At 36.9% G+C, this 12,059-nt stretch overlaps 1 protein-coding gene across 1 annotated transcript in view; it reads right to left on the bottom strand.

Moving 5' to 3' along the window:
- Positions 1–12,059, bottom strand: part of LOC150089465 (uncharacterized) — a 1,372,165-nt gene that overhangs the window by 485,093 nt on the left and 875,013 nt on the right. The window lies entirely within an intron of this gene.

Raw genomic sequence — 12,059 nt, 5'->3', positions numbered from 1 at the left:
GTTGATGAAATATTTTTATTGTCTACATATGAGGAACTCATTCCTGAAGTTATGCCGTGTATTTTTGAGACACCCTGTATATACAGGGTTTTTCAAAAATGATGGTCAATAATTTAAAGGTGAAAAGTACAAACTAAAATAAGCAAAAAAGTCCCTGTGAATATCGGGCCGCAAATGAACCATTTTCGAGATAATGCACATTTTCTGTTAAGATCCGCCACTGACTACGGGAGCACTAGTTTAGCAAAAAGCTGTGAATCCTTTGCTAAGGGTAGTTTTATTAAACATAAGATAATACGGCGAAGGTAAAGAAAGCCAACATGAGAATGATGAGAAACATCGGATAACTTACGCGGAAAATTAGTTTCCCGATACGATACTCTAGCACTGCTCACTCAGTAAACAGATGGTAGGTGTTATCGGGCTGGAGCAAAGTCAAGAATGATATATTGATTAGACAAGTAGGTGTGACAAACAATGTGCTGATTGGTGCATGACCACAACACATGATAACATCGGTTTAGTATCCTGTAACTCAGAAGCACTAATGGTAACTTGCCCTAATCGCTGCTTTCCATAATGGTGAAAAAAGGTCAGGTTACTTCCACTTGAATCCCTCCTGAAATGGAGGAGGTAACCTAACCTTTCTTCTTTAGAATCATGGGTGGACTAGCGCAGAAATTGTTTATTAACAAATATTAATTTTTCATTACTGTACTTTTATTTTTTAAGACACTCATGTGGATACACATGCATCATAACATCAATCAACACCTCAATAGCTATTCGCTATATATATATATATATATATATATATATATAAAAAAGAATCTTTCTTTCTTTTCCTATTATTTCCTAACCTAACGTTTAAGATTAGGTCACGAAAAAGGAAACCTTTTCTATTATTTCCTAACCTACCATTTAAGGTCAGGTTACGAAATATAATGAAAAATGGAGAAACCTTTTCCTTTTTTTGTAACCAAACCTGGAGAAATCTTTTCCTTTTTTTGTAACCAAACCTAAAACAACAATATAGTAAAACTCATGAACTCCAAAAATCTGCTTTTAATAATGAGAAAAAAACATAATGAAGAACATAAAAATGAATGGAATGAAACTTTTATTAATTTAGTTTTCATCAACCAACATTTTATTTTCCTTACAAATTTCTTCCATCTTTAAAAGATTCATTTCTACTATTACCTGTTTACCGTTCATCACAAAACTATTATGCACCGTTCTTTACTCATAAATACACATTATAATGCCAACCAATGACTACACAGTAGCTTGTCGCCTGTCCCACCCACCACCAATAATTTCATCGTTTGCCACGCCTACCTGTCAATCAATATATCCTTCCCGATTTCAGCTCCAGACCGATAACACTTACCGTCTGTTTACCGAGCGAGCAGCGTTAGAGTCTGGTGTCGGAAAACTAATTTTCCACATAAGTTATTATTATTATTAGCCATATGGTGCAAGGAAGCCTGGAGCTTATGCTGCACCGGCCAAAAAATAAAAAATAAAATAAATTTCTGAGTTACCCTGAGAGAGAGAGAGAGAGAGAGAGAGAGAGAGAGAGAGAGAGAGAGAGAGAGAGAGAGAGAGAATAACTGCCCCAGGGGCAGTTATCTGACTTTTCTCATTGTTCTCGTGTTGGCTTTCTTTACCTTAGCCGATGATACATTTTTAATTTTTGGTTTCAACACCACAGGATTTTACAGATGTTACATATTACAGGATGTTCTTTCTAGCACCATTTCCTCAACATCAAATGTTATGCTTCTCATCCTACCTTCTTGCACTCCACGTGCAAAGTGTCCTGATGAATGTGAGTCTGTTGGGCTGCCTTCAGAGGGGAAATGCTTCTTAGTACAAATGTGCAGCCTCAAGTGCCCTGCTGTTGACTTTACCATACATGAAGTGCAAGTCCGCATTCTCTTCGTTGCTCTAACCTCTTTCCATGTTGATTATCCTTTGGCAAGTACTAGTATGAGTGCTATGTCTCGGAGCATTGAGAGAGAGGAAAGGGAGAGAACGAGTATAATCTAACCTAAACAAACAAGTCAGTGGTGGATCCCAACTAGAAATGTGCAATATCTCGAAAACAATTCACTTAAGGACCCATGTTTACTAAGCTTTTTTTGCATATTGTAGTCTGTACAGTTCACCTTTATATTATTGACCATCACTTTTGAAACACCCTGTATATAAAAAAAAAAAGCCTATTTAAAATCCAAGTAAATTATACTGAAGTTATTCCTAGCATCCAGATCATTTATGACTACTTTGCAACACTTTACTAGAATCGACAGACAAAATCCATTAGCAATATCGTGTTGTGATTCTCTTATAATATCATTAAACTGATTCATGTAATTTAAGACTAAATGGAAATAATGATTAAATTTGACTTACCCAAAAGCTAAACTCTAAAAAAGAAATGTAGATGAATCAGGCAGTGGAGATACCCTGACTTGTGGCAAATACAGTGGTGGGTCACCTGACAGGTGTCCAAATTTCTTTTTATTTATTTATTTATTATTTTTTTTTGAATTCTGCTTCTAACCAATATCTAATCTCATATTAACAGATTTCAATATTTATTATTATATGTATTTTTTTTAAATTTTTACATAAAACAATTACAAGATTTTGTGTGTTTTAAGCCTTTTATTTAAAAAAAAACAAACAAATATTAATTCTGCTGAAAATTACAAAATGTGCATTTTAGACATAAACATCAGTCTCTAGGTTTTTTTCCATTTTTCAGTTTAAAAGAACTGAAAGATGGAAAAAAACCTAGACTGATGTTTATGTCTGAAACACACATTTTGTAATTTTCAGCAGAATTAATATTTGCTTATAAATATTAATTCTTTAATTAATAACTATTAATTAAATTTGTTTATAAATACTGCTATAAAATTAAACACACATTAATTAGTTACTTTAATTTTCAGATTGTTCAAAATTTATTTCAAATTTGGCATGATGTGACGTACATGATATTTGAAAACTAAACACATTCCCATTTTCCAAGTAACCAACTACTCATGTGAATAATACATTTCATGTTCCCATCTTTCATATGCCAAAACAATAATAAATCTTTCAAATACAACTCCTATGAAGACTGTAGATATTTATAAAACTAGCATTAAAGCAAATAATACTGACTAACAAATGACACATAATTCAAAACTTCACACGTAACTAGCTATATACAGAATAGCAGGCATCTAGAGCAAATACTGCATTTCACTTTCTAGCATTTATTATGTGAAAAGAATAACAGATCTTTCTAAAAGAGCTCATGAAAGACTGTAAATATTTACAGCACTAGTCAGAGAGAGAAAGCAAATCATCCTGAACTAACAATTCAAAATTTCATAACAGTGTTGCTACCTGTCCAGTTTGATGCCACTCTTCAAGCAAAGAGCCAATTAGTGGCAAACATTGTGTTGTCACCTGGCACAGAGAGAGAGAGAGAGAGAGAGAGAGAGAGAGAGAGAGAGAAGGGGGGGAATTTACTGGAGTACTTGATGATGATACTGATATTGATGCTGATGATGTTGTAGAGCAGATATCATCTTTTAAGGGCACAAAGGATGACATTGTTGTACAGGTTGGCATCAATGAATATTAAGAGTAGGAGATCTGCAGATTTACTTAACAAGTACAGGTCAATGTTGAAAAAAAGTAGTGAGTCAGGGTTAAATTTGAAAGTGTCTGAAATTCTGCCAAGACACGATAGGGGAAGTATATGATGAGAGCTTTGTCAATCAATTCGGCCCTGGAGGGATTGTGCAAGGCTCACGGGATAGAATTTTTTCAGCGTGGTCTGTGCTTGTTAACAGGAGAGACTACTTCTACAGGGATGGGATACACTTAAATAGGATGGGTGCAAGAGTGTTTGCTGATGCTATCAAGGCAGCATTAGGTGGGTCAGAAAACTGCTAGCTTGGGGGGGATTCACAGACTAAAAGGTTAAAAATAGCCACAGACAGAGGTGAAGGTGACTCTTGCACTACTTCTATCAGAATGAGCAGCGGCCTCAAGGGTAGGTGCTGGGGGTTTCAGAGACTGATGGCAGTCATGATGAAACAAATAAATATATGGGCTGTGTTAGGATGAATAAGATTAGGTGCATGTATACTTGCATGAACACCAAAGCTAGAAGTATAGTAAATAAATATCTCCTAGTCCCAAATGAAATCCATAATTTATCAAATTTATTTATTTATTAGCTATTTATTATTTTTGGAAAACTGCATACAAACATGGCCATACCTTCATTGTACGGGGGGGGAACTTCAAAATTTGCCAAGGAATGTATTACGACCAGTTCATCATCTCTCTCAACCTATATGATTTTCAGGCTGTATCTCTGATTGATTTTTAATAATTTTCCATTGATTTTTAATAATTTTTGTATAATTTAATAATTGTTTTAATAACTGTTGACAGAGAAAGTAGTCTTTACTAAGTCAACGTCCATGCAAAATGTTTTGGCCATATTCATTACTCTTGCCTTTTACTGACTGTATAGCTGTTTAATATTTTAGTATATAAAACAGATCTGGATCTACCACATTAAAGGTAGCCAAACAATGTTCAGCGGCCTGGAGCGAGGGGTACTGAGGGTTTCAGGGACTGATGGCAGTCATCATGAAACAGGTGGGTATATGGGATGTGTTAGGGTAACTAAGAATAAGAATAGGTGCATGTATACTTGTATGTATATCAATGCTAGAAGTATAGTAAATAAATTTGATGAATTTGAAGTGTTGGTCAAGATATCAAAGGTGGATATTGTTGGGATATCACAGAAGTGGTGTCACACAAATATTAGGAATGCAGAATTCGAATTTGGTTTGTCGTTATTTGTTATTTGGTTTTTAGGAGCATTAGCAACTAAGGCCATATTGCTCCGAGAAATGCGGTGGTCATTCCCTGACCTTTCCTCATCCTGCGTATTTGGTGGTGACGGGCTCGAACCCCGGTCTAATCAAGAAGCGTGTGCTACGTGCTGCTGCTGCTGCTCCTTCCCACCTGGCTACGGAGGTGCCTATTCGAATTTGGGGTGTACAATGTGTACAGAAAGGATAGACAGGATAGGAAGGGAGGAGGTGTTATGCTGTTAATTAAGAAAAACATAAAATCAAAAGAAGTGCATCCAGTTGATATAGATGAACAGTGGACTGCTGAGTAAGTTTGGTGTGACATAAGCACTGCGAAAGAAAAAATAAGAGGAGTGTATTATACGCCTAATGACTCGAATGAGTACAGTGAACAATTGTACAGAGAAATAGAGTGGGCTAGTAAATCAGAATGTCTTATAATGGGGGATTTTAACTTCCCAGATATTGACTGTAACTTGTGGGTTGGTCACTCGTACACTAGTAAGACTTTTGTGGATTTATTGGATGATTGTTTTCAGCAGCAGCATGTTCAAGAGGCAACCAGAGAGAGTAATACTCTTGATCTGGTTATCAGCAGTGATCATTCATGTATTAAGAATTTTCAGATAAAGGAACCACTAGGTGGCAGTGATCACAGTGTACTGGTGTGGGATTTACTTAAAGATATAATTACCATCAGGGGTAAAGGAAAGGGTTTTTGCTACCGTAAAGGTGAGTAAAGTGGTCTCAGACAGTTTTTAAATTCTGTACAGTGGGATCAACTGATGATGTTACCAACAGCAAATTCTAAGTGGGAAGCATTGAAGGAATTAATTGTGAAAGATACTAGGCTTTTCGTACCGACTAAGAAATAGTGTTCAAGGTTTAGGCCTAAATGGTTGGAAAATGAACTAATGAGACTCGTAACCACATGCATTTTTCTTCTCGTGACTGAGAAGAAAAATGCATGGGATGCATATAAATTATAAGGCTACACAGAAGCCTATGGCAAATATAAGCTAGTCGGTAATCAAGTCACAAAGGAGATTAAACAAGCAAAACCAGATTACGAGAAACCTTTGGCAAAGGATGCCAAGAAAACCAGCAAGGACTTCTTTACTTAAAAAAGCTTTAAAAGTAAGTGATGGATCAGATTGGTCCACTTGATATCGATGGTTTGACTGTTGATGATCCTGCTCAGATAGCTAAAAATTTAATGAGTATTTTGCATCTACATTCCACACATGAGGAGTTATTAAGGGAGGAAAATGCCAGAAGTTTATCAAACTGTAAAAAGGGGCTTAACGATTTTGTAATAACGTGTGGAGGGGGGGTGGAATTGTTGAAGTAAAATATAAGAAAGAATGGCACCTGGGGTGGATGGGATCTAGCCAGTTATATTAAAGGAGGCAGCAAATAAAGTAAGCAAACCTTTCTTCCTCAATTATGAGAGCATCCTTGGACTCAGGGGAAGTCCCTGTGGACTGGAGAAGTGAAAATGTATTCCCAATTCACAAAGTGGGATCGAAGAGTGACACGAGTAATTACAAACCACTTAGTTTAACTTTTGTTACAGGTAAAATAATGGAGTCACTGGTTAAAGAAGCATTGCAGGATCATCTAGACAACGCGGCAGCAATAATTCAGCCATAACATGGGTTTGTTAAGGGAAAGTCTTGTCTGAAAAATTTAATTGGATAATACTGTGATGTGATTACAAAGGAATTAGATGCAGAAAATAATTTTGATATCATACACTTGGATTTCAGGAAAGCTTTTGACACTGTTGTGCATGGAAGACTACTGTACAAATTGGAGCAGAATGGTATTAATGGTAAGTTGCTACAATGGATAATATCTGGTTGAGTGGCAGAAGACAGAGAGTGGTAATCAATGGATGCTGCTCTTCGTGGACTAACGTTATTAGTGGAGACACACAGGGTTCGGTGTTGGGCCCACTGTGGTTTTATATATTTATAATTGATATTGATGAAGGTATATCAGGCTTAGTGCCGACCGGGTTAGCCGGGTGGGCAAAGTGCCTACCTGGCAACCTAAAGGTTGCGGGTTTGAATCCCGCCTCGGGCTTGGATCAAAGTACTGCAAAAACCTTGGGAGGTGCATTATGGCCAAAGAACAAAAAAAAAAAAAAAAAAAATCAGGCTTAGTGTCGAAGTTTGCAGATGACACAAAGGTTGGCAGTGTGCTACTGTAACAGGAACTGGAAAATTTGGGTAGTTGGGCTAAGAAGTGGCAACTGGAGTTTAACACTGAGAAATGCAAAGTACTGCATATGTCATGAAGTTTTTTTTTTTTTTTTTTTCGTTAGTTGTTGGTGCATCAGCTTCTGTGGCCATAATGCACCTCCCAAGGTTTTTGCATTTTACTGTGATCCAAGCTCAAGGCGGGATTCAAACCCATGACCTTTGGGTTGCCAGGCAGGCACTTTACCCACCTGGCTAGCCTGGTCAGCATGGGCTGAAGTAATTCCAGAGGAACATACCTACTGTGTGGTACTACACTTAGGGTGGTAGAAAATGAAAAAGACCTGGGAGTAATTGTGCAGTCAGATATGAAGTTTTCTGAGCAATGCAGACAGGTTGTCAGAGCAGGTCATGGGGTTTTGTCAATGATATACAGGAATTTTGCTATCAGGGAAAAGGAGGTGATTATCCTCTGTATAAGGCAATGGTCAGGCCACGCCTTGAGTACTGCGTACAGGTCTGGAGGCCTCATTTTAGGAAGGATATAGATTTACTTGAGCGTGTACAGAGAAGGGCAACAAGATTGGTGAGGGGGAATGAAGGGATCCTCTTACCAAGAGAGGATTAAGTTCTGCAAATTGCAATGGCTGGAGACTAGGCACCTGCACGGTGATCTGATTGAGGTGTATAAGGCCTTGAATGGGTTGAGCATGCCGAGTTCTGATGAGATTCTTCCACCTGTTCAGATTACGAACCTAAGAAGGCATAAATTCCAATAAAAGAAAGACAGATGTAGAATAGATGTGCAGAAATTTGCCTTTAGCCAGGTGGTTAATTGCTGGAACAAACTTCCATCTGTCGTTGTGGAAGTTGATAGGTTAAATAAATTTAAGGAGGAACTGGACAAACATTTAGAGGGGATTGTTTTGTAATTTTTTTTTTTTTTGGCTGATGCTGCATAAGCTCATACACTTGCTTTCTTGCAGCACATGCCACTACTACTACTACTACAACTGGTTGACAATATGCTGGAGGTATGTGTATCATTTAGAAAACTTAAACTTTTAAAAACTGTCTGAAGTTTGCAGGATAAATTCACTTCTTGCAGAACAAAAGATTATTATCCACAATTCGTATTTTGAATAAAACACTTGACAAAGTTTCTTCTTGTGACTTTTTTTTTAATGGATTTCAAGGCAATTGAAGGTGTTCCAACAGTTGTGGAAAACTTTCCCAAAACCCCAGGGGCTCACATCTGGTGAGCATGGGTTTGGCACACCCAGTGTCCTGAGCTGGATATCATCATTCTTCTTTTTCTTGATGATTCTCTCTCTCTCTCTCTCTCTCTCTCTCTCTCTCTTGGGGTAAATCAGATTTTTTTTGACTGGTGCAGCATAAGCCTCATGCTTCCATGCACTACATGGCTAATAATAATAATAAAACAGCTGCTAAAGCAGAGGGAAAGTGTTCAGTGTCGATCATGTGAGGGGATGGGGAAATCTAAAAGCCTTTACTTTTTTTCCTAAAAAAAATTATAAAATATATCCCATATATTTGTTTCATTTATTTTTTCTCCTTGTTATTTGATTTTTATATTTTTAAATGGAATATTACTAAGTTTGTTTGTTTGTTTGTTTTAGCATTAGCATCTGTGGCTATAATGAGCCAATATTATTACTGAGCAATCACCTAAAAAACTGCTTTGTAACTTCAGTTTGGAAATTTTGTATTAAGTTTCTATTTCCAAATTTTGATCTATGGACTAAGGAATAAAAGAATAAATAAGAATAAAATAATAGAGTTAAAAAAATAAGTTAATCACTGTGCTGTGCCATTAGTCTCTCTCTCTCTCTCTCTCTCTGCATGCTTGACTTTTAACATTTCATGTTTAGTTATATGCCAGATTTTGGACATCACACCTGTGTTTTTAATTTATTTATTTTGTATTTTTTTTTCTTAATTTGAAGCAGAAATATGTGTGCATGTGTAATTTTGAAGTTCTGTGCACTTCACAGAACAGAAAATTTGAAATAAACTTGAAAATAGAAGTGACTAATAGTATCTAATATATGGAAAATCGTTTTATTTCTGGCACCCTACAGAATTAAGAAGGTAGAACTGCTTACCCTATTTAATATTTTAAATTCTTCCATGAGATATTCTTTCAGATGCTTAGTTTCCAGATGCTACAATTTACAGAACTCAGTCTTTCTTGGTAAGAGTATCCTTTTGTGGTTCTACCTAATCTTGTTACTCTTCTCTAAATCATTCTTAAATTGAGGCTTCCAAACTTGTATGCAGTAACTTGCCTGACACAACAGGATAATCACCCCGCTGTTGTGCTGGCATACAGCCTATATTTCACTGGAAGAGATCCATGAGTTGTACTAGAAGCTATTATGCTGCTCAGAGAGCTTCATTCCAGACTGTAGAATTATCCTCTCCTCTCTCCCATTGAGTCTGGTAATAAACAAATGGTATAACGGCAAACTATTCTGAGATTACTGCTACCCAAATGCACTACATTTTTATTTTATTTTTTTTCCAATGTTAAACCTTAACAGCCATTTTTTTATCCCCTGCCTAATTTATCTGGGTCTTCTTGGAGTTGCATACCCTGATTACTGTCATTAATTGTTTTCCTCCCCACATTTATATCATCAGCAAACTTTAATACTTTTAAACACATTTATACCATCAGAAAATTTAAATTAAAAAACTTCAATGCTACTGTGATTTCCGTATAACTGTATTCTTGTGAAGATGGTCCTTCATTACTTCTTTAGCCACTGACACCATTATTTTAATTGGTACAGAAGTGAAGCTTACTCACTTCAATGTCTGATCCCTCTTTATGAATAGGAGATACATTTACACATTCCAGACTCTAAAGCCATCTCCTTAATCTAAAAATGATCTCATATTTATGACTAAAGGTTCACTTACTTCTTTTACTACCTCTTTTATTATTTTTATGACAATTGAATAAATTCAATTGGCTCTAGGTGCCTAATTTGCTTTTAGCTTCATCAATAACTCTTCCAGCTTTCTTTCAGTTATCGCATTAAACTTCCAGTACGAATTAGGAGCACTTCTGATATGCTCATTCCTAGAAGCTTCTTCACATATGAATATATTTGCAAATTTCAGTTTGTCAACCTGCACAGGATTATCAATAGACATGCCATTGAAATCCAGTAGACCAATATGGTTTATTATTATCATTCTAATGTTAATATAAGATGTCTTTTACAGCATTAGCCAAAAAAAAAATCTGTCCCATTTCAATGATCCATTCATTCCAAATGTTTATCTAGTTTTGCCTTGAATTTATTTAACCTATAAACTTCCACAACAACAGATGGAAATTTATTCCAGTAATCAACTACCTGCTGGCTAAAGGCAAATATCTGCATGTCTATTCTACAATTTTCTTTCCTCAGTTTGAATCTATGCCCCCTCAGGTTTGTAATCTGAGCAAGAGGAAGAATCCATCAGCATTGAGCCTGATCAATCCATTCAAGGCCTTATACACCTCAATCAGATTGCCTCACAGGAGACTAGTCTCCAGAAGCTGCAATTTGCAGAACTTAAGCATTTCTTCATAAGAGCACCCTTCACCAGTCTTGTTGCCATTCTCTGACTCATTCTAGAAACTCTATATCCTTCTTAAAATGAGGCTTCCAGAACTGTACGTAGCACTCAAAGTGTGGCCTGACCATTGCCTTATATAAGAGGATAATCACCTCCTTATCCATGCTCACAAAATTCCTGTATATCATTGACAAGATCCCATGACCCATGGCCTGTCTGCAATGCTCAGAAAACTTCATATCTCACTGCACAATTACCCCCAGGTCTCTTTCATTCTCCACTACCCTAAGTGTAACACCACATGGTACATTTCTCTGGGGTTACTGCTACACATATGCAGTACTTTGCATTTGTTAATATTAACTTCAGTTGCCACTTCTCAGCGAATCAATCCAACTTTTCAGATCCTGTTGCAGCAGCACACTATTATTACTGTTGTAACAACCCTGCCAACCTTTGTATCATCTGCAAACTTGGACATTAAGCTTCATATAGCTTCATCAATATCATTGATAAATATAAAAAACAACAATGGGCCCAACACCGAACCCTAAGTGGCACCGCTAATAACATTAGTCCACGTGGAGCAGTACCCATTGATTACCACTCTCTGTCTTCTCCCACTCAACCATCCTTTTATCCACTGTAGCAGCTTGCCCTTAATGCCATACTGCTCCAATTTGTGGCACCTCCGTAGCCAGGTGGGAAGGAGCAGCAGTGTGTAGCACACACTTCTTGATTAGACCGGGGTTCGAGCCTGTCACCACCAAATACGGAGGATGCGAAAAGGTCAGGGAATGACCACCGCATATCCCGGAGCAATATGGCCTTAGTTGCTAATGCTCCTAAAAACCAAATAACAAACAAACAGCTCCAATTTGTACAGTAGTCTTCCATGTACAACAGTATCAAAAGCTTTCTTGAACTCCAAGTATATGATATCAAAATTATTTTTTGCATCCAGTTCCTTTGTGACCACATAATAGTATCCAATCAAATGTGTCAGACAAGACTTCCCTTGACAAACCCATGCTGTGTCTTAATTATTACTGCTGTCTTGTCTAGATGATCCTGCAATGCTTCTTTAACCAGTGACTCCACTATTTTCCCTGGAACAGAAGTCAAAATAACAGTTCTGTAATTATTTGTATCACCCTTTGTGAATTTGCACATCTCCAGTCTGTGGGGACTTCCCCCGAGTCCAAAGATACTCTCATAATTATGGCTAAGGGTTTGCTTACTTCCTTTGCCACCTCCTTTAATATAACTGGGTAGATGCTGCCCAGTTATATTAAAGAGACTGCTGCACAAATTGGAGCAGTGTAGCATTGGAGGCTAATTGCTGCTATGGATA

Source organism: Mastigoproctus giganteus, chromosome 2, assembly GCF_048544385.1.
Source record: "Mastigoproctus giganteus isolate SK-2022 chromosome 2, ASM4854438v1, whole genome shotgun sequence".
NCBI classification, from domain to species: Eukaryota; Metazoa; Arthropoda; class Arachnida; order Uropygi; family Thelyphonidae; genus Mastigoproctus; species Mastigoproctus giganteus.
This window is presented reverse-complemented; position numbering and strand designations above follow the sequence as displayed.